Source organism: Lissotriton helveticus, chromosome 2_1 (assembly GCF_964261635.1).
Source record: "Lissotriton helveticus chromosome 2_1, aLisHel1.1, whole genome shotgun sequence".
Taxonomy (NCBI): domain Eukaryota; kingdom Metazoa; phylum Chordata; class Amphibia; order Caudata; family Salamandridae; genus Lissotriton; species Lissotriton helveticus.
In genome coordinates, this window is record NC_136059.1 from 462,511,239 (window position 1) to 462,535,072 (window position 23,834).

The window sequence follows — 23,834 nt, forward strand, 5'->3', positions numbered from 1 at the left end:
CATGCAATTTCCCATTCATTCCTATGGGCCTATTGGCCCATAGGAATGAATGGGAAGCCATTCCTTATTTGCTACTTGCAATTTGCGAGTCGCAAATAAGGAATAAGTAGAAATCCCTATTTTTATAGCGATTCCTTCATGCATAGGATTTTCCGAGTCCTTAATTGCGATTCCTTAATTGACAAATACCATCCCGAGCACTCTAATGAGTTAATCTATAATTATAAAGTTCCAAAGTACTCAAAAATCTTGATTAGCGCAAGCTTCAAAGTCCAAGTTCAGATTCCGATATCCCGGAATGTTTTTCAAACAGTATTTATTGCTTGACAATGCAGTTCAATCCAATAGACAGCTTATATCTTCACAATGATGCAGCCAACACGTGTTTCGTCGTGATTATTATACACCTGGGGTCTCCAACCGGTCGATCGCGAGCTACCGGTAGCTCGCGGAGACCCCGGGAGTAGCTCGCCTAGCCTTTCGCTCGGATTGGAGCTAATCTGTGGATGGGGCAGGATGACGAGATGACGCGATGACGCTCCTCTCCTGGAGCTGCAGACTCCTCTCGTGAGAGTCTGACGTCACCGTCTACTCAAAACGCGCTGGCATCGCACTGACTGCCATTGTGCGACGGGTGCCAGCGCGGAGCAGTAAAAGACGTGACTTCCACTGCCTCAAGCAGCCAGGAGACTCCACTGCAGGTAAGCTCGTTTTTTTCTTGCCTCTGCACGCCGGTTTGTGACGTTTTTCTTTTGCTAGACTTATTGAAACTCCTTTCAGCGCTTTGAAAGCGGCCTTTCTGTAGCATTAGCGCTATATGACCTAGAGCGCAGCCCAACCTAGAACTGTCAGGGATTTTTCTTTTTTTGTTTTAGCCTCAAAGAAATCCCTTCTTCTGTGTCTGTCAAGTAAAGAGATGCTTCACCTGCAAAGCATTCGGCACCTGAAACACGTTTCGTGTTTCTTCCTTGCGTTTTGTGAGGCGCTAGCTTAGCTCAAAGTATCCACCGTGTCAGAGAGAGAGAGTGAATGTGCAGGACTGGCAGTGGAGGGCGTCACAGGGAGTAATCGTAGTGTAAGAGCAGCGAGAAGGCGCCGGATCTCATGCTGGGTCCACCAGCATGCAGCAGGCAGAGACATGTCACACTGGATGCCACCCTCTGCATCTGCGCATCTTCTGGGACAGACGTCCAAGTGAGAGCCAAGAGGGGCTAGAGAATTGATGCCCAGTGAAGTCCTACATCAATTCAGATGTAGTTATTTTCCCTTCCAGGCAGCTGATACACCTCTGGACACCAGGGAAGATTAGGAAGGGGTGAGCATCCTTTCGTCGGAGAACTCCAGGGTTGCTTTTCAAAAATACTTAGGATCAGAACCGCCGGGGACCCGTCTACTTTCTCTATTCGCATATGTTTGCTATTTGCTGACGTTCTAAAGCTGTAGAGATTGAAGTGCCTGGAAGCCAAAGCATTCACGGGGATCATTATATGGAATTCCTCACGTATCCACCTGAATGTATGCAAAAGTCACCAATAAACTACCGAGTAATATGCAGAAGAGGAGGACGAAAATAGGTCGTCCCAGCCATGTTATATGGTAACCTAGGGGCATATTATCAAGGGGGGTTATCTCCGCTTTTGTGGCTTTAAAAGCCAAGAAAGCGGAGATAAAATTATCTCCCTATTACCTAGCTGTCGCTAACACCAGTTAGCGACAGCTAGTAGGAGATAGCGACCATCTTGGGCCCCGCTTTGCATGTCAGTGAAATTTATCACTAATGACATGCAAAGTGGGCGTGCCAAGATGTTAGCGACTGGAAACAGTCGCTAACATCGCTATCTCCTATTACAAACTTTTGGAGATATTCGCGCTAAGCGCGAATATCACCAAAAGCTAACACCTGCCCCTGAGCAGTTCTTAGCCATGTTATCCAATGGTAAGTGGATAACATGGCTAAGAGCATTAGCTCGGTAATGCATGAATAGCGCTGACTTTTCAGCGATATTCATGCATTTCGGCCGATTTTTATCGCTTAGGAGATAAACCTTGATAACAGCAAGGTTCCTAAGCGATAAAAATCGCCGCAGCTCGGCGATAAAAATATTGCCGCTAAGCCAACATAGCGATAATTATCGCTAGTTGTTGGTAATATGCCCCCTAGTTCCCGTGGGGCGCCTCTGTCGGACCCACACACATGTTTTTTAATCAGCAACTTGATTATAGGTTCTGGTATCAGTTAAACTGGGCAGAGACATGTTATACTCGGGCAAGGAATTGTTTATTTATTTATGAGAATATTGAGCAATTAAATCTTGCAGGCAGATTTATGAAGGCCTTGCGCCGCCGGTGCGTCACTTTATTTGACACAACGGCGGCGCAAACAATGCGCCCTATTTACAACGTGACGCATCTAGGAGATGCGTCACGTTGTGAAGCCCTGCGCCATCAGGAGGCGTTCCGGCGCAGGGTGGGCGTTCCGGGGCAGGTGCGCCTCGCAAAAGTGGCTGAGTGAAATCTATAAGATTTCACTCAGTCACTTTCAGGACAATGCTGCGTCAAAAGCCTGCGCCTGCTTGAAGCAGGCATAGGTCTTGACGCAGCATTGTGGAGATGGGGCACCCCCGAGCCTTGCTGGAGCTGCGTCGCGCTTGCGACGCAGCTCCAGCAATGCGCCACCTTTTCGGCACAGATGCGTCACGCATCTGTGCCGTTTTTGCCCCATGGTGCGCCGCATTGTAAATGCGGCGCACCATGGGTGGCGGAGCAGCGGCGCAGGATGACTGGCGCATCCCTGGGGATGCGCCAGTCATCATAAATCTGCCCCTAAGGGGCAGATTTATGTTAACTGGCGCATCCCCAGGGATGCGCCAGTTAACATGCGCCACAGTGCGCCACTGCTCCGCCACCCATGGTGCGCCGCATTTATGATGCGGCGCACCATGGGGCAAAAACGGCACAGATGCGTCACGCAGCTGTGCCGTAAAGGTGGCGCATTGCTGGAGTTGCGTCGCAAGCGCGACGCAGCTCCAGCAAGGCTCGGGGGTGCCCATCTTAACAATGGTGCGTCAAGACCTACGCCTGCTTCAAGCAGGCGCAGGCTTTTGACGCAGCATTGGCCTGAAAGTGACTGAGTGAAATCTCATAGATTTCACTCAGCCACTTTTGCGAGGCGCACCTGCCCCGGAACGCCCCCCCTGTGCCGGAACGCCCACAAGCGGCGCAGGGCTTTACAACGTGACGCATCTGCCTAGATGCGTCACGTTGTAAATCGTTCGTAGGGATGCGCCACGTTTACGCCGCCTTGCGTGACGCAACAGCGGCGTAAACGTGGCGCAAGGGCCTCATAAATCTGCCCCTAAGTATCTAAAAAAAATGATTGTGATAGTGCAGTTGTTGTATAATTCCTGCGGCTGTACTCAATTCTCTTGATAGTTTTGCTGCCGGAACATTTTTGTACATATAGCCTTCACTACGTTCCATGGGAATACATGGCGCCTCTTTCCTTTCTATGATTGTGCTTTTTTACTGGCACATCACAGAGACAGCTGCTTTATAACAATATTCCGGAGGTTCCCAAAAGCTACTTTGTAACAATGTATGGGTTGTTCCCTTCTGTGCTGTCATAGAAAATGCTGCAGTGTGACAGATTGTTTCCTGCTTGTACTACGACTTCACGGGCTGCAATGGCCATGTGATCACTGCAGCTGATATAAGGGATGTCTGGATTGGAGCTCATCCAAGCCCCCTTATGTTATTCAATCGAAAATGTGGGTATTAATGTCACCTCGGGTGAAGCAACTTGATTTCTGGAAGACTAGTAAGACGGTAGCTGACCAGCGTGAGAGGAGGAAGTGGGAACAGACTTTGACGATGGCAGTTTAAATATGGAGAATTTACAGGGCTTGTCCACTTTGGTCTTAATCCAGACTGCTTGAACTGCCGTAGCTGTGCCATCCAGAGTCCTGCTAACCCGCATGGCCTGGGCAGCTCCTCAAAGATGTGGTGTTTGTGTTAGCAGCTTTAAAATGCATGCACAGGACTATAAGTGTGGCAACAGTCTCTTCTCTCCCAGGAATCGGAGAATCTTCCCAAAGTGGCAAAATGACAACGTGATAAAGCATGTGTCTGCACAGTTCAAGTAGAAGAGGACAGCAGTGAATCAACAACTGAGGCCCAAACCGAGGGTCCAGCTATAATTAGGGACCACTGGGTACTGGATCAGCCTTGCCAAAAATACATAATTTCCTGCCTTATCATAGGAGCCAAGTGTTCCTATCTCTGTCCTGGCTGGTCAGAGGCTCTACATTTTTCACCCGTTTTTTAATCACCTTCATGTGTTTTTACTCTGGCACCTACTCTGTTATGTGGCTCAGAAACTAGGCCTGTCTTGGGTATTTTGTTCAAACCACAGTATGGGCTCTGATAAATTAGGCTTAACCGCATTGCCGCAGTGCAGATTTCCGCGGTGCGCTGACCACAAACGGAAACCTATGCGTTCATGACGCGCTCAGCTCGTCATGAGCGTACGAGAGGTGTACCTCATGACGAGCTGAGCTCGTCATGAGCGTCGAAGGGGTTAAAGTCAATGAAACTGGGCGTGGGGGCTCTCTCGGAAAAATGCGCAAGTTGATTCGGGTTCAGTAGCTCACAACGATTTTCACTTGACAGAAGTAGCTCTGACTACACAAAAGGTTGGAGACCCCATACACAAATGACTTCCTCAGGGCTGCAACCCAAAATAGATAAATAATATTCATAATTACTAGGGATCCTTCTTCAACCATTAACACTCACCAAATAGCCAAGTTGTGATAAGATGGTATAGTCAGAAGGCCCCAGTGAAAACTAGACAGAAATTTGAAAAGAAAGGGGAAACCCCCACCATTTGCATGCATCACCTCATGCATGTGAAAAATATATCGATTGTCCCTTGCTCGACTATTCAAAGAGTCAGCGACTAATCAAAGTCAATAAAAAGTTATTCCAAATTATTAGTATTATTCACCTGTTTTCAGCACATTCCTCCTGCTCAAATTACTCTTCCATTAATAGTTGTATCCAAATCTGCAATCATAATACACACCAGTGTATCGAGTTCTCAAACATCAATTCCTTAATTATCGCAATTAAGGACTCGCAAAATCCTACTTTGATGCATGTACCTGAAAGAGCCAGCAACAACACTAGTAGAAGGCAGCGTAAGGAGAAAATCTACTAAGTGAAGGTGACTGTTTCGACACACTATGCAGACATTCAACAAAGGTATAAGCTAAACAAAGGCTGCATTAAGTGATGAGAGCAACGTGTGTCCCATATATCACTGATATTCATTGGGCTTGGGCTGATTGGGGTCCTCCTTAAGCAGTTGGGGCCCTTTTTTGGGTACGGGGCCCCCTGCACGCGGGGGTTGCAGTGGCCTGCATTGCACCCGTCACTTGAGCCTACCACAGCACAACCAGGTCTCTTGCAATGCCAGCACGTTAAATGACTTGCGATACGCCACCTATTTGCATCAGTTTCCTCTCAGTCTACACATGCCAAAGTGGCCAGGGTGGCGCAAATCACACTGCCTACCACCCTGCCACCTTTTATAGGTAATTATATCTCCTAGATTGTAGCTTCATAAGTTCTCTAAAGGTGGACCCAAACACCTTTAACAAAAAGAGAGGGGCTCGTTATAACCCAAGGGAAAATGGAGCACCAATATACTGTCAAGTAAAACAAGGTTTTTTCCGTTGGGAGGACAAATAATTACAAAATTCATACATTCACCTCACTCTATCAAAATCACTACTTCGCTTATGACCAGTATACTAAATATTTGGCAAACACTTAACAAGGAAAAAACTGGGTTGGTGTTAAAAATATATACATTTATTTTTAAATAAAAACATATGAATCCATATACAAAATCCTTAAAAACACAATTCACAATAAAACCACCTAATGTGGAAAATGGAGAAATGTAACTGAGACAACACACTTTGTCTTAATGTATGGTTAATTCAGACCATTTGTTGACAACAATGGGGAGGCTTTCCCTTCCTATACCCAATTAATAATTGACAACTTCGAATTCAACCCTTCTTTAATGCGTCGACGCGTTTCGGAAGCCTTAGATGATTATGGCCTCCTTCTTCAGGACAGTTTTAATGTCTTTCTCCACATCCAAAGTGTCACCTAATGTGTAAATAAAACATTCTTAACCAATCAATAACTTTTTAAACCTATACATGAATAAGTTAAAATCATTACGGGACTTAAATCAAGCATTTCTTTAAATTCTAGGTTTTTCAACTCTTGCATCATCAAGACAATTCATTATTACACACTAGAATAGGAGACCTTTTACATGGTCTCTAAACAGTTAACATTCTCTTTTATAGTTTCTCTTAATAAGTATTTCCTGTTTATTCAGGAGTTTTTTTCAAACCATGGTAAGTGTTACACCAACATGACACTGGTCTTACAGCCACTCTTGCTCTTTCAATTCTCACATCATTCCACCTTTATGTGTCACTCACTGGTGCAGTAACATCTTGGTGAGCAGATTTTAAATTAAGCGTATTTTTCTTACGGTGAGACGTTTCTATGTTCCTTGCCTTCACCCACAGCTGTAAAGTATGAATTAATACAGCTCATTATAATTCTCGTCCTCACACTTAATGTGACTATCCTTTATTATCGGCATATTGCTATTACCTGTGTTGAAAAGGCTTGAATCGGCCTAGAATACGACATTCTTATCAAAGGTCAGTTCCAAGGTTGCTCGTAAACACCTAGCGGTAAACGGAAACATTTTATTATCTATACTTCCCGTCAACTGTTCAAACCTGAACTACCCTCAAGTTATCTAGAGATAATTACCTCAACGGCTGGTTTATCTATCCCACTCTGTTTTCGAGTGTTTTCTTTTTTAAACTTGCAGCTGTCACCCTCTTTACTGCAAGACAAAAGCATATTCAGGCTATTTAATCTCTTCGATTCGACGAAATAGTTTAATGATCCAACACTTAGCAGATACGCTCACCTCATTTAAAAACAGCTTTTCAATCATGTGCTTGTCTTCATTAGCCCGGGTATTCCATGATTGTGGCTGCATGATTAATAAAAAGAAAGAACTTTATCACTAAATCTTTATTAACAAGAACCGTATTACATTACTACCTCTTTTTGATATTAACTGTTTAAAATGCGATTTGGTTTTTCCGAGCTCCCAATCGCTTTTACGTGTATGCGCGCCTCTCTATTGGCTAGGAAGCATTTTGTTTATTTCCGCTGTTAACATCTATGCCTTACTATTTTTATTAAATACGGCGTTTCACCGTTGGTATTCGTGCCACTGTTTGGTCAACTGATACTAACCCCCTAGTTAAAATATCTCAGCATTCAGTTTCGCGTACCTTATTTAATTCACCAGCAGATTTTCCCGGGATATTCCAACCGCGTCCTTCCGATCACGATGATTTTTAGCAAAGGACTTGATCTAGGGTTCGGCGGTATTTAAATGCGTCATTTCCTGACGTCACTATAGTATACACCCCTTCTTTTTTACCAACACTACATCTGTAACTTTATTGTTCTGTGTGTGAATATGCATCTTTTCCCTATACACTTTCGACCTTATCGGACTCGCTGTTTTGAACATTAGGTTCGTGATGGTGGACTATGTGTGTTTAAACATTGATGTCATCATGTTTAACATCACGCATGTGTTTGGACAGGCATATATATCTATCGGTGTGTATAATAGATACAACCGATAGATATATATGCCTGTCCAACCACATGCGTGATGTTAAACATGATGACATCAATGTTTAAACACACATAGTCGACCATCACGAACCTAATGTTCAAAACAGCGAGTCCGATAAGGTCGAAAATAGTTCTGACGGATGTTTTGAGAAAGGGTCTAGTCCATCCAGCCGAGTGGGACGACTTTGGGTTGTGTATAGGGAAAAGATGCGTATTCACACACAGAACAATAAAGTTACAGATGTAGTGTTGGTAAAAAAGAAGGGGGCGTATACTATAGTGACGTCAGGAAATGACGCATTTAAATACCGCCGAACCCGAGATGAAGTCCTTTGCTAAAAATCATCGTGATCGGAAGAACGCGGTTGGAACATCCCGGGAAAATCTGCTGGTGAATTAAATAAGGTACGCGAAACTGAATGCTGAGTTATTTTAACTAGGGGGTTAGTATCAGTTGACCAAACAGTGGCACGAAAACCGACGGTGAAACGCTGTATTTAATAAAAATAGTAAGGCATAGATGTGAACAGCGGAAAAAAACAAAATGCTTCCTGGCCAATAGAGAGGCGCGCATACACGTAAAAGCGATTGGGAGCTCGGAAAAAACAAATCGCGTTTTAAACAGTTAATATCAAAAAGAGGTAGTAATATAATACGGTTCTTGTTAATAAAGATTTAGTGATAAAGTTCTTTCTTTTTATTAATCATGCAGCCACAATCGTGGAATACCCGGGCTAATGAAGACAAGCACATGATTGAAAAGCTGTTTTTAAATGAGGTGAGCGTATCTGCTAAGTGTTGGATCATTAAACTATTTCGTTGAATCGAAGAGATTAAATAGCCTGAATATGCTTTTGTCTTGCAGTAAAGAGGGTGACAGCTGCAAGTTTAAAAGAAACACTCGAAAACAGAGTGGGATAGATAAACCAGCCGTTGAGGTAATTATCTCTAGATAACTTGAGGGTAGTTCAGGTTTGAACAGTTGACGGGAAGTATAGATAATAAAATGTTTCCGTTTACCGCTAGGTGTTTACGAGCAACCTTGGAACTGACCTTTGATAAGAATATCGTATTCTAGGCCGATTGAAGCCTTTTCAACACAGGTACTAGCAATATGCCGATAATAAAGGATAGTCACATTAAGTGTGAGGACGAGAATTATAATGAGCTGTATTAATTCATACTTTACAGCTGTGGGTGAAGGCAAGGAACATAGAAACGTCTCACCGTAAGAAAAATACGCTTAATTTAAAATCTGCTCACCAAGATGTTACTGCACCGGTGAGTGACACATAAAGGTGGAATGGTGTGAGAATTGAAAGAGCAAGAGTGGCTGTAAGACCAGTGTCATGTTGGTGTAACACTTACCATGGTTTGAAAAAAACTCCTGAATAAACAGGAAATACTTTTTAAGAGAAACTATAAAAGAGAATGTTAATTGTTTAGAGACCATGTAAAAGGTCTCCTATTCTAGTGTGTAATAATGAATTGTCTTGATGATGCAAGAGTTGAAAAACCTAGAATTCAAAGAAATGCTTGATTTAAGTCCCGCAATGATTTTAACTTATTCATGTATAGGTTTAAAAAGTTATTGATTGGTAAAGAATGTTTTATTTACACATTAGGTGACACTTTGGATGTGGAGAAAGACATTGAAACTGTCCTGAAGAAGGAGGCCATAATCATCCAAGGCTTCCGAAGTGCGTTGACGCATTAAAGAAGGGTTAAATTCGAAGTTGTCAATTATTAATTGGGTATAGGAAGGGAAAGCCTCCCCATTGTTGTCAACAAATGGTCTGAATTAACCATACATTAAGACAAAGTGTGTTGTCTCGGTTACATTTCTCCATTTTCCACATTAGGTGGTTTTATTGTGAATTGTGTTTTTAAGGATTTTGTATATGGATTCATATGTTTTTATTTAAAAATAAATGTATATATTTTTTAACACCAACCCAGTTTTTTCCTTGTTAAGTGTTTGCCAAATATTTAGTATACTGGTCATAAGTGAAGTAGTGATTTTGACAGAGTGAGGTGAATGTATGAATTTTGTGATTATTTGTCCTCCCAACGGAAAAAACCTTGTTTTACTGGACCCAAACACCAACAAGTCACAACAGACGTACTGCAAACCCTCTTAACGTCCACACTGAAAGCAGTGTACATGAGTCCCACCTGCTCAAGTGGCACACCCACTCACGTCCTAAATGCATAGGTTAATTTACTTGTACCTGGAATAGCTCATTATCGGAGCAGTACACGCGGCTCAAATGTATTCAGGCTGGCTACCATCAATCACCTCTCTGAAAGCGGCATCTATGGGAAAGGATGTCACCTGGAACTGACAGATACATGCCGGATGAAAAGACATATGTGTAACCTGTAGCCATCACCCACTCAAGATGACCACAGTTCAGTCTTGAGATCATGGATGATGAATCCGTCAGTGAATCCCAAAACACCTGCTGAAGGACCCTACACCACAGCACACAAGAGGACATGTGGCTCATTGAACATTGTGTTTGCTGTACACAAGACAAGATTTAACAGCATTGACCTGTCTGGATGGGGTGTGAGGGGGTGGTGGGGTGGAGACTTCTCTGCTGCTCCAAGATTGTCTGTGACATGATTGCTGTGTCTTGCATATTACACTATCTAGCAGCGGAAGGTGGAAGCAGAACAGCTCCAGAGGAAACAATAGAGGCCACAGCTCTGACAAAGACTCACACGAGGAAGGATGGGGAGGCATGTCATTGATCTCAGCTTTGCCACTTGAAAGCCCATAAGTAATAGCAGCATGTGTCTGTCATGCTGCAGTACACATGGATACATACCCAGATTGTGTAAACGTAGATCAATGGAAAAAGGCTACATAACATGCACACTGAACCGTTTCTTTTCGCTGGTCACAACGCGTAGTCTGACACACTGGTGCTTCTTGCATCCTCAGAACCCACTTTGCCTGTTCAACAGAATTCTATGATGCCCAACAACATTGACATCGTTTTGCCACATGTTGCAACATGATCAAATGGGTAGTGGGGATCCACAACAGCTGGGTATGTGGTCTTTTGGGATTTTAGGGGACACCACTCAACAAGGCACAGTACAGTGGTCAATCTTGGTGCTATAGACCAACTTATGTGCAAAATGACAATTGTATGACATTCATCACACCCATGTGTGTGCAAAATGTATTTTCTAGCTTGAATCAGTGTTCAGAATTCTCAGTTGCCATGGAATTCCAGATGAGGGCTCATTTGCAGCTTCAGGTCCAGCCAGGGCTTCGTGACATTTGCTTAAACCTGGTGTGTATAGATTCCAGGAGAGGCTAGAGACCATCCTCGGATTAGTACTCACACTCTGCTCAGGACCCATTTGTCATCAAGTCATTCTCTGCACGCGCCAGGGTCTCCAGATCCCAGTCATGCATCATGGGCCTTTCTGCAAGCCTGCTTTTCCGGAGAGGAAGCAGAATCCCAAAGCTCAGGGATGGCCTAGCCAGCATCGTAGTTCTTATAACTGTCCTGTGTTGGTGGTAAGAGCTCCTGAACATCATCCAGGTCTATGTCAGTGACCAGCACCACTCCCCAGACATGGACATGTGCGTAGGCGTTGTAGAGCCAGAATGAGATGGAAGGGCAGTGGTGGTGGATGATGAAAGCCTCTCAAACACAGTGGGTGGTTGTAAAGAAGCGAGCGAGTCGCAAAGTATATAAAAATAAAGTTAGTTGTTTTTAGTGCAAGTAATAGACCCACTGGTGCAAGAGTAAAAAACGTCCTGCTCCAGCAAACTCCAACGCTTCTACCCCAGTTAAAAAATCACAGTTACATCAGATAATTCCACCCACTTCAGTGAACTCCAAATGACATAGGAAAAATTCTTTATTACATCACAACAATCATGCATAAGGAAGCTGTTAGTGGTTAAACACTATATGACATATCACAAAGTGTACAACTTACCACATGTTCCTTTTTTTTTTTACAAGAGAACAAAAAGAAAAGGAAAGTAACAAAAATAAACTCACTCCAAAATATAGGGGTATATTACCAACAACTAGCGATAATTTTTGTCTCTAACTTGTTTAGAGACAAAAATTATCGCCGCACATCGGCGATTTTTATCGCAGATAAACCTTGCTATTAGCAAGGTTTATCGCAAATGCGATAAAAAACGGCCGCAATGCATGAATATCGCTGAAAAGTCAGCGATATTCATGCATTATCGAGCAAATGCTCTTAGCCATGTTATCCACCTCCCATTGGATAACATGGTGAAGAACTGCTCAGGGCAGGTGTTAGCTTTTGGAGATATTCGCGCTTAGCGCGAATATCTCCAAAAGTTGGTAATAGGAGATAGCGATGTTAGCGACTGTTTCCAGTCGCTAACATCTTGGCACGCCCACTTTGCATGTCATTAGTGATAAATATCACTGACATGCAAAGCGGGGCCCAAGATGGTCGCTATCTCCTATTAGCTGTCACTAACTGGTGTTAGCGACAGCTTGGTAATAGGGAGATAATTTTATCTCCGCTTTCTTGGCTTTTAAAGCCAAAAAAGCGGAGATAAACCCCTTGATAATATACCCCATAGTCTTCAAACTTCTTTGGTAACCTAGTATACCTTTTTTGTAAAGAGAGATTACTCTCGTCGAAAATACTCTACTTGACATTCTCCCCCACAATATCTTGTACTGGTTCAGCAGAATGAGCATCAGAAAAACTCCCACTGGATTCTTCCCCTTCCACAAGTCTCTCAGTAGAACCATGTGATAGAACACAGGGGCATATTATCAAGGAGGTTTATCTCCGCTTTTTTGGCTTTAAAAGCCAAGAAAGCGGAGATAAAATTATCTCCCTATTACCAAGCTGTCGCTAACACCAGTTAGCGACAGCTAATAGGAGATAGCGACCATCTTGGGCCCCGCTTTGCATGTCAGTGATATTTATCACTAATGACATGCAAAGTGGGCGTGCCAAGATGTTAGCGGCTGGAAACAGTCGCTAACATCGCTATCTCCTATTACCAACTTTTGGAGATATTCGCGCTAAGTGCGAATATCTCCAAAAGCTAACACCTGCCCTGAGCAGTTCTTAGCCATGTTAACCAATGGGAGGTGGATAACATGGCTAAGAGCATTTGCTCGATAATGCATGAATATCGCTGACTTTTCAGCGATATTCATGCATTGCGGCCGTTTTTTATCGCATTTGCGATAAACCTTGCTAATACCAAGGTTTATCTGCGATAAAAATCTCCGATGTGCGGCGATAATTTTTGTCTCTAAACAAGTTAGAGACAAAAATTATCTCTATTGGTTGGTAATATGCCCCACACTTCCCACCATTCTCTCCAAACCACACATCACCATCCACCAACTCTTCCTGTTCAAACAAAGACTCCTGCCAGGCTTGAGAACAACAATAGAACCTTTGTTCCACCAGCCCCTATCTTTTAACAAGACAGCAGGATCTGAAATTCTCTCTACTTTAAACGGCACCGAGAATTTAGAAGAACCCTTGCATTGTATTTCCTTGGATGAAATGATAACCTTATTAAAAATGTTTAGTAGATAACATGGTGACATGTGTTTAAAATCTTTTTTCATCTTCAGTATGGACACTTGTCAGGTTATCGTACCAGCAATTTGCAGAATTATGAAATAATTTGATTTTCCAGATGAAACCCTTTAATGGTTCTTGGTTATGTCCACATAGTTATAACATGATAACATGTGAGGTACCTTGGTCTTGTTTACATGGAGAAATGGCTGACTATGATTTTAGAATGTAACTAGTAATGACTAGAGGTAATCATCAATACAATAGTTATAGCACGATATTTACTAGGCTTTTCTGAATTTTTGTAACTAGTAATTACTAGAGGTAATCACCAATACAATTATCACAGTACGTTATTTAATATGCTGGTCTGAATTTTGGTGAAATTAACAGGAACAATAATTATTTTAGAGGAGGAGTTTCGTTTATACTCCTCAGGTTTATTTAAATGAGGGTATACTGTCTTAATCTGATACATATGTCAGAATACTAAAGATGCACTTTTTAATTCAAATATATAAAGTCGATATAATTTAAAAATGATTTAAAGGGTCTACAACTAGACATAAAAACATGCACAAAGTAATTATAACTCTGAGATATTATTTCCACCCACCATTAAAGATAACGTTAAGATGGCGCCCATATTTTACTATATAATCAACTTCCAACACAGCTAAGAAAAATAAAATAACAATAGGTTGCTTGTATGTATGACGTTATGGTGACACAGTGACACGAATATAAATACAATATGAAGGGAATAATCCCAGTTATAATTTAAGTCGGTAAGCGCTAATAAATATATATTGAGAATTGGAGCGAATACGAGTGCAGTCCCATTTCACTGTTTGAGCCCTCACTCGTATAAATAACCCTAATCAAGATGGCGACGATGCTAGACGCCACTACCATAATATGGCCGGGATGCCCGCCACCCCCTCCCAACACGTTTCCCCAAGAATGGGAAGTCGGACAATAGTTGAACTTTTGGAAGGCGGGAGGGAGTCACCCTCCCGGCCGTATTTATTAAAATATGAAACAAAATTTAAAACATTAAATAAAAGTTTCATCATTATGCATAATGTACAATTTGTCATTTATTATATTTCGATGCAGTCATGTACTTTTGGCTAACATCCTGAACATGCATACACTCTAACTCAAATTGTACATCCTAGCATTAAGGGCCAACGGCAAGGTCTTAACCGGTGTCAGATCCCTACTACCAGACTCCCGCCCTCACGGTGTGAGCGGCGCATGCGCAGAGGACTGTACCCTCATTGCCAACTGTAACTTCCCTTGTCGTAGTGGGGGCCCCCTTTCTACTCGACGCCATCTTAAGGGTCGTCCGAGTTCCCGTATGAGGTCTCTGTAGGAAGGACAGCGTGGACTCTCCCCCCATCCCCACACTCTCTATCCGCCGTCGCGGATATCCGGCCCCGGGAAATTAGTAGGAGGGACATTTAACCGCCTCCCCCCCTGGGAGGGGCCCATGGCCATCTCCCCCTAGGCGCCCCATCCTTAGTGGGTGCCGCCTCCCCGTGGAAGGGGCCAATGGCCGTCTTCCCCCGGGCGCTCCCATCCATTGTGGGTGGCGCCCCACTCTAGGGACCTTGAAATTACTGCTCACCGATCATGACCTTACCGCCCGACAAATAAATACGACAGTTGTTTACCTACTAAGGAAAGAAAACTCAACATCATCCTACTGTGCCATCAATTGCTCTTTCCTGCAAGAAGACATCTCTGCAAAAGGTCAATCTTTATTCTCAACATTCCTTCATTCTTTCTATCAAGGAAAAAAAGGCCTATACTTCCATCTCTCTGCAAGACTTTATTTCTCCAAACATTTGCCATAAGGGGCTGGTGGGTGGGTCAAAATTGGTGCTTGTTCCGTCGAGGGCTCACGGGCAACGAGTGGTGCAGCCTTCCGATCCGAGGAACAAGAGGACGCTCCTCTGGATTCCCGCTCCTTTATTCTTCTGTGGGAGGGCGTGTACCCGTCCCCGGTACGCCTACGGGGCGTGGTCGTCTTCCGTTGAGGTGTCTAGGACAACCCCTCTTGGGCGGGGGAAGGCGCGCCCCAGCTACGCCGCTTCGGGCATACCAGCCGGGCTACACCCACCTCGCCCAAAATGGTTTCCAGGGAGGTTCGGGGCACCCATCCATACGTTCGGGGGGACCGAGTGGTCGCCCCTTTCCAAGATTCCCTTATGCCGAGACATAATACCTTGCTACCGGTAAGAACTCTTCGTGGAATAACGAAATTTATAATTGTAATATAGGATGTACAAGTAGCCCTTTGATCTTAAACTTACTTTTGCCCTGTAGATATATGGAAAAGTCGTTATTGATTTCTAAAACTTTGGACTGGATGCACCCGCTACAAAGAAAATATACACAGCGGAGGTATCCTTTGTTTTTCCGACTTTCTATACAGAGAATAGTTATTTGTAGAGCCATACTAGGGAAAAACTTATTTTTTTAAATATGTACATACGTGAGAGTTAGTTTATTATATTTCTTGAACAGGCACTACCGATTAGCTTGAATATATGTGGTGCTCTATTTAAGCAGTAACTGGTTCTGCTCTCGGGAGATAAATCCCAGATATACTTAGATGATTATAAATGACAATAAGGTGCATAGCGTTCATATTGATGGCCTCCATACAAAGGAGGGACACACTATATGAGTTTTGGGAAAGTATTTCGTTATACAATAAATTCCATGTTTTAATAACCAATAATATAATGATTAGGAATTTAGGACTACATTTACTAAGCGTGAAGTGTGGCTGTGATTATTTAGATAGGTGGTACATGTAGAGAGTAATAGGCTATAATATAATTCCAGATAACTGTACTGATTATTAGGTATCTGGTAGGATAAATAAATATTCATGTACTCTAATAACAAATATAATAAGAGTTTAAATTTGTCATTTTAGAACGTGAATATCGTCACAGGGATACCATTCAAACGCCAAACAATATTGAAAGACCTCAATTCTGGACGACCTAGGTAACGAGATATCATCACTAAGTTACAACTACTAAATGGGGCCTTTTTTGCAATAGAGTAACACTAGAGATGTTTTTCTTTTATTTTAATGAGATAGCACTTTATTGTTGTTTTTTAGGTATTCGCAATAAACATAAAAATGAGTTAGAGAATCATGTCCTTTAAATGGATAATAAATCAAGTTATTAAATTAGTATAACTAAATGCAAACCTATATATATACTGTTTTAGGTCTTAAGGTCTTCTACCACCTTTTGGTTTCACCAATTTACAGATCAAAGATTTTAATCGGTAAGTCTAGCATTATCTGTGAAATGTGTTATTTAGTCTAACTATTAGATAGACAGAGATCTCAAGTATTCGCCTGTTTGTTTTCCTCTGGCAAAATAAATAGTTATCCTTAATATGGATGGATAAATGTGTACTCTTGTCAAAGATGTCTCAGATCTTCCTTGATTGATGAAAAGAAATACCATATAGGTTTATCTTATTTTGTATAAATTCGTGATGTATAGGAATGTCTAAATTTTAGATAGGATAATTTGGAATCAATGAAAATGTTAATCGCTATAACCTTCCTGGGGTTTTCCGATGTTTACCAGTAATACTTATTAGATAACACTGTCAAGGTTATGTATTGTTCTTTTCATAATATAAAGAGCCTTTTGTAATCAAAGGTTTTGTTCAATTTGCTTCTAGCCCTGACGAAGTCCTTAAGCTGTAAAGTAGGACGAAACACGTGTTGGCAAGGCAAAGAATAAGAATAATATATTATGAAAATATGGAAGAATAGTACTGAGTGACTGAAAGAAACAGAAGAAATAAAGAAGACCCATTGGAAATTATTTGCACTGTTTTTTATTGTTATTTGAATTGAAGAGTATTGTCTGACTGATTGATTCTTATATAATGTTCTAGTATTGCTCAGGAGGAGAAAAAAATTATTTAATTGTTCAAATAGACAAACTTGGTTTGTCTATAGTTACAACTACAGGCAAGGGTTGTATCTCACCCTTAGAGCATAAACTAGACCATACTAATTTTCTGATAATATACACACCATTTAGAGCAAAATCCCCTCTTGCCCTCTGTAAATTGATTGTTTATTTGGGGATTGCTGCAATTGGTGTAGATTTATAAACTACAACAAATACATCATGTGCTCTAGAACTGAAAGAAGTAAAGTAGCAGAAGATATGTTTAAAAATTTAAGTGCAGGAATATCCGTTAACAAAGCGGTCACTCAAAGTACATCCAAGGTAAATGAGGGACTTAAAAAGAAATTTGAAAAGCTTGAATGGCTTAAGAAAACAGAGACCAATAAATGGTGGGATGGAGCTACCCTGAAAGAATACATAAGGCTAGAAAGAATACCTAGGGGTCTCTGTTCTAACCTATTTCCCACTTACGATGACTTAGAGGAAGATCTGCTTCAGATTTGGGAAAAGGAACTCACAGGGAACTCCATGAGATTAATGAACATACTGATTGAAAACTCTAAAAGAAAAGTAAGTCAAGCAGCAGAACAGGTTGACTTATTAGAAAAAAAAATAGAAGATTTGAAACTCACCGAGGCCACTAAGAAAAACTATGCTATCCTAGAAGGGATTTTATGTAAATATGAAGATGAGATAAAGGACAAAAAAGCGAGGAAACTAAAGAGAGATGAAAACGACTACCGTAACGGTAGAGTTTTCATATTTGCCAAAAAAATTTGACATTCTAGTTAAAAATGACTTGCAACGTAGTGGCAGTAAGATCTCACTAGTGAGTGGCATAAGTTCAGCCTCTTCTAGTAACATCTCTTTACCAACAGATGAGGCAAGTGTAGAAACACCAGCAAACACCTCAACAGGAAGTAATTTTTTACGCGCAGTCCAGAGAATCCGGATCGGGAACAAAGAGGGCAATGGACAAAGAGGAAGACAAAGAGAGGATGTAGAGGAAAAGGGAAATCCAGGTCCCAGAGACATAGTAAACACCAGATCATGGAACAAAACCAAACAGTAAATGTTGATGCTAATGTGATTCAGATAGTAAATGTATCTAGTTCCCCCCTTACAGATGAAATGATGCATGTACTAAGTAAGGGTATGAGCTTCTGTCCCACTGCACCATGTGATTTGACAAATGTTAAGATTGATTTGTATAGATGTATACGAAATCTTAAACTTAAACATTTGTTTGCCTTTGATGAAAATACAAATAAAAAGCATGTACCTGATATTGTTGTTGGAGATCTTTGTATACAAGAGATAAGAGATACCGCCATGTTGTTATCCATTACTGAGAATGAGGAAGATCCAATTACAATGCATAAGGTTCTACAAGATTTGGAATACAACACTAATGAAACAATAGATGGTGGTTTGAAGTCAAAATCTAAATGGACACCACAATTAGGTAGTGGTAACAGTATTGATGCATTTTACAGGGTGGTCTTACATGATTTGGATAAAATTGAAGGTAAAGTCAATGATCATAGAACTATGAAACAGATGGATAATTTGACCAACAGTGAACGCAATGCTCTGAAAACACTAACATCAAACAATGAAATTGTAATTAAGAGAGCAGATAAAGGGGGAAATATAGTAATTTTAGATAAAATTTACAGTGAAAACGAAATATTAGAACAACTGGGAAATGAAAATTTCTATAGGAAACTTCCTAATAACCCTATATTCAGGACCACTAATCTGATTAATGATCAACGGAAACTCTGGTATTCTACTGGATTATTAAATGAGGATGAATATAAATATCTAACAGTGAATAAACCTAACTTTCCATGTCTATACTGTCTACCGAAAATCCATAAAAATGCCAATAGACCACAGGGAAGACCGATTGTGTCGGGAGTGGGAGGACCAACTGAAAAATTTTCTGAATTTGTAGATACATACCTCCAACCATATGTAGCTAACCTGCCTTCTACAATACAAGATACCAAACATGTCCTAAATATCATTGAAGATATATCCTGGGATGGTACTATGATCATGGTGACAATAGATGTTGTTGCCTTATACACCAATATTCCCCATGAACTGGGACTTATTTATTATTTATTTATTTATTTTGAAAGTTGTATATAGCGCGAACAAGATCTTTGCAGATATCAGAGAGCTTTACAAACGAAGGTTATAGCATGTGAGTACATAACAATTGGGGTGGGGAAGGTACATGTGGGAGCATAGTCAGACTCAACAGCATAGTCAGATCAGACAGATACATCAATAATGATACAAGTACAAATAAGTAATAGCGTAAACAATCAGGAAGGTCAATAATACGAGTCATACAAAAATGCAAAAGATCAGTAGAACTGAATGGTACATTGACTGTAAATATCATACCCAGTAATAATTCAGGTGTATTTAGCCATGAGGATAGCTTTTACTTCTTTCTTAAAAAGTATGGTGGAGGAGATGAGCCTGGTTTCGGGGGGGAGTGAGTTCCAGATCCTGGGTGCCATTCCTGAGAAGGAGCGTTTATAGGTTTTTTCCTTGCGAAATCTTTGGGGCTTTAGCAAGAGATTGTTTGTGCCTCTAGTGTTCCTGGAGCGTCCAGAAATCGTCAGCTTCTGTGCGAGGTATCCAGGTGAGCTCAGGTGGACAGCCTTGTGCGTCATGCAGGCGATTTTCAGATGTATTCTGGCTTCAAAAGGCAGCCAGTTCAGGGATTTCAGATCAGGGGAGATGTGTGAATGTTTTTTTGATCCAGTGATGAGTCTCACTGCGGCGTTTAGAGAAGCTCTAATGGGTGCCGTAGTAGTTTGGGGGAGACCGCAGAGGGCGATGCTGCCGTAGTCTATTCGAGGGATGACTAGTGCTTGTACCGCAGTATGGAAATCTTTGGCTGGGAGGAAGGGTTTGAGTTTCCTTAAGGTATTGATATGGTAGTTCGCACCCTTAGTTGCTTTGTTGATGTGTTCCTGCATGTTGAGGTTGGTGTCGAGTGTTATGCCTAAAGATTTTGCTGAGTCCACGATGGTAGGATGAACATTGAGTGCCGTTAGGTGTTTAAGCCAAATTTGAGCGGTAGTGATTTTCGCGGGAGGTGAGATCAGGAGGAACTCTGTTTTAAGGGCATTGAGTTTGAGATGATTAGCGGCCAGCCATGATTGGGTGCTTCTGATCGTTGAATTCAAGAAGCCTTGCGATACTATCTATGTAAGAGACCGATGGAATTACTGGATCACTCTAACATGCTGATAGATATGGCCAGGATAATTCTGGAACAGAATGTCTTTATGTTCAAAACAGATTGGTACCAACAAACTTGTGGTTCGGCAATGGGCTCCAGATTTGCACCCTCTTTTGCCTGTCTCTTCATGGGACGGTTTGAGGCGGTGCATATCTGGGGCCGACCAGGGGCAAATTGGCAGGAGTATATGAATGAATGATAGAAAAACAACTTATAACGCGCAACTAAAACCCGGAGGCATCAAGGCGCCTAACAGACAGAAGTACTCAAAAAAGGCAGGAACAAAACTACAGGTAGGCTTTGACAAAAAGACGAGTCTTCAAGGCCTTTCTAAAAGCGTGTAAGGTAGGCAGGGACTTAATATCATCCGGTAGGATATTCCACCATTTCGGCGCTAGAGTCGAGAAAGGTCTGCCCCCCCACTTAGCTCTCCTAATGCAGGATGTACATAGCAGAGACTTCTTGGCAGAGCGTAGATTTCTGGAAGGGCTGTAAGGGACCAAGAGGTCACCAATTCCTCCCGACCTATTTCTTGCCAAGGCTCCATATGTCAGGCAGAGAATTTTAAAAAGAATCCTATCCTCCATCGGAAGCCAATGAAGGAGTTTCCTGGCAGCAGTGGCTGAGGAGCGTCTGGGCAGGTCTAAGACAAACCTCGCTGCTGCGTTCTGAACCATTTGTAACTGCTGCAGCAGGCCCTTGTTGATCCCTGCATACAGCGCATTACAATAGTCCAATCTCGACCCTATGAGAGCTACCACGACTTGCTTTCTCGCTTGCGGAGACAGATAGTGTTTGATCTTCCTTAGAATGTGGATGACCCCCCCAGCAGGTAGCAATTGTTCTATTTACCTGCTGCTGCATACTAAGCAAGGGGTCAATCAAGACACCCAAATTCTTAGCTAGGCCCGTAGGTGCTGGGCAGGCTCCCATCGAAGTGGGCCACCATTCCGCCGACCATATCTCCTCCTTCCCTCCAAACACCAGAATCTGCGTCTTCTCGCCGTTAAGCCTCAATGAATTGTTAATCCTCCATTGGGCGACTGCCTCCATACAAGATCTAAAATTGGAGGCAGTCAGGGTGATAGACTGTGCGAGAGACACCAGAATCTGGGTATCGTCAGCGTAGGAGACTACCTCCATCCCAAAAGATCTAATAAGCCTTGCCAGTGGGGTTACATAGATGTTGAAAAGGGTCGGACTTAATGCCGACCCCTGAGGAAGCCCGCAATGCACAGGAAGGGATGGAGATAGAAACTCTCCCAGCTTAACTCTCTGTTCTCTCCGATCAAGAAAAGAGGTCAGCAGGCCAAGTGCAGACCCCTCCACCCCTATCTCCCTCAGTCGAGATGTTAATACCGAGGGTGAGAGGGTATCAAACGCCGCTGTAAGATCCAGGAGGACGAGCAGGGTAGTCTGGCCCCTATCCACTCTAGTGTGGATGTTATCAAGCACAGTGGTAAGGGCAGACTCCGTACTGTGCCCCCTCCTGAAACCATGCTGCGAATGATCAAAGAGGTCGGAGTTTTCCAGGAAAGCTGAGAGATGCTGGTTCAGATGTATTTCCAGCATCTTTGCAGGGGCTGGGAGCAGGGAAATGGGGAGGAAGTTTTTTAACACCCCAGGATCAAGCGTAGGTTTTTTCAGCAGTGGTTTCACTACTGCCCTCTTCCACTGCGATGGAAAAATACCGTCCCTCATGGCCCTATTTATGATCTCCAAGAGTGGCGGCAGCAGAGTCTCCTTACACTGCTTTAGGAGCTTGAGAGGGCAGGGATCTAACGGGGAGCCCGACTTGATCCTGCTGAGCAGACTCTCCAAGTCAGATAGAGAGAGGGGAGGGAAGCTACACAGACTAACCTGTGAGAAAACCTCAGCCACTAATGCAGGGGGGGAGAGGGAGGGGGGAAGGGTGGATAGTGAGATCTTCTGCAGCTCTAACGCTGAATAAATGTCACCAATTTTAGATTGGAAGAATTGGGCAATGTCGTTTCAGAGCTGTTGAGACCCAACAACAGGGTCAGGCATCTGCAGGGAGGTAAGAACGTCCACGATTTTAAAAAGCTCTTTCGGGGAGGATAGGGAGGTGGTGCGGATTGTAAAATACTCCTGCTTGGTTCTAATAACCTCAGCCTTATACCTCCTCAGTGATGTTTTGTGAGCTACTTTATCCTTAAGGTCCCAGGAAGTCCGCCAAAGGCGTTCCTGTCTCCTGACTCCCTGCCTAAGAAGCCTTAGCGACTCAGAAAACCAGGGGGCCGACGGCCTTTTCCTGGCGCAATAACGCATGGAGGCCGGGGCCAGCTCTTCTATTGCTACTATGACAGCGGTTTCTAGTTGAAGTACCGCCCTGCCTACATCTTCCTCCCGTGAAATGGCCTCACAAGGGATCCTCAGGGCAAGTGAATCATTAGTAATATTTTTAAAATTTCTCCGAGATACCATTTTACTCCCCTCCTTTGATTTACTATTCAAGGAAGTAGAGGTCAGCTCTATCGGGACAACAAAATGATCAGACCACGAGAGAGGAAACGGGTCTTTAACAGTCAGCCTCCCGTCATTCGAAAAGATTCCATCAAGCATATGACCCGCCTGATGGGTAGCCCCCTTTACTCGCTGTTGAAGCCCACAGGCAGATAAGGCATCAAGCAGAGAGAGGGTTTCCGTGGACTCCAAATTCTCCAAATGGAAATTCATGTCCCCCAAAATCGTGAAATGCTCACAGCCGAAATAGGGTTCTAAAATGCCGAGCAGCTTTTGTCCAAAATCCTTTCTGGACCCCGGAGGTCTATAAATGAGGATACCCGTAAATGGAATCACCAAAGGACCATTTAAAGAAAAATAAAGAGCCTGAAAGGCATCCTGAGGGTCGGTTAAAGCGATGGTGTGACATACAAGACCCTCCTTGAACAGAATGCCTAACCCTCCCCCCATCCGTCCTACTCTATCCTGCCTAACCAGTGTGTAGCCTTCTGGGACAGCTTCCATCAGATCAGGGCCCGAAGAATCTTTGGCCCAGGTTTCGGTAACAAAAACCCAAGAGGGTTTTCTGTCTAGGACAAAATCCTTAAAAGCAACATTATGTTTTATAATAGATTGTGCGTTTAAAAGGAATCCATGTTCAATTAAAGCGCAGCTGCCCGTAGTATCACCTTTTGTGGCCGAGATAGGGCCAGGGAAAGAAACGAACCCAGCGGGGTCTGCCAAAAAGCAGACACATGGGGGTGAATTAAAAAAAACCTTCTGGCCATAATTTATGATGACAGGACATCCTT

General features: G+C 42.7%; 1 long non-coding RNA gene across 1 annotated transcript; it reads left to right on the forward strand.

The window, feature by feature from the left end:
* Positions 1-325: 325 nt before the first annotated feature.
* LOC144819382 (uncharacterized) lies at positions 326-18,574 on the forward strand. The gene is made up of 2 exons (XR_013607328.1): positions 326-701; positions 17,050-18,574. It is a non-coding gene; the product is annotated as an uncharacterized LOC144819382 (long non-coding RNA).
* The last annotated feature ends 5,260 nt before the right edge of the window (positions 18,575-23,834 follow it).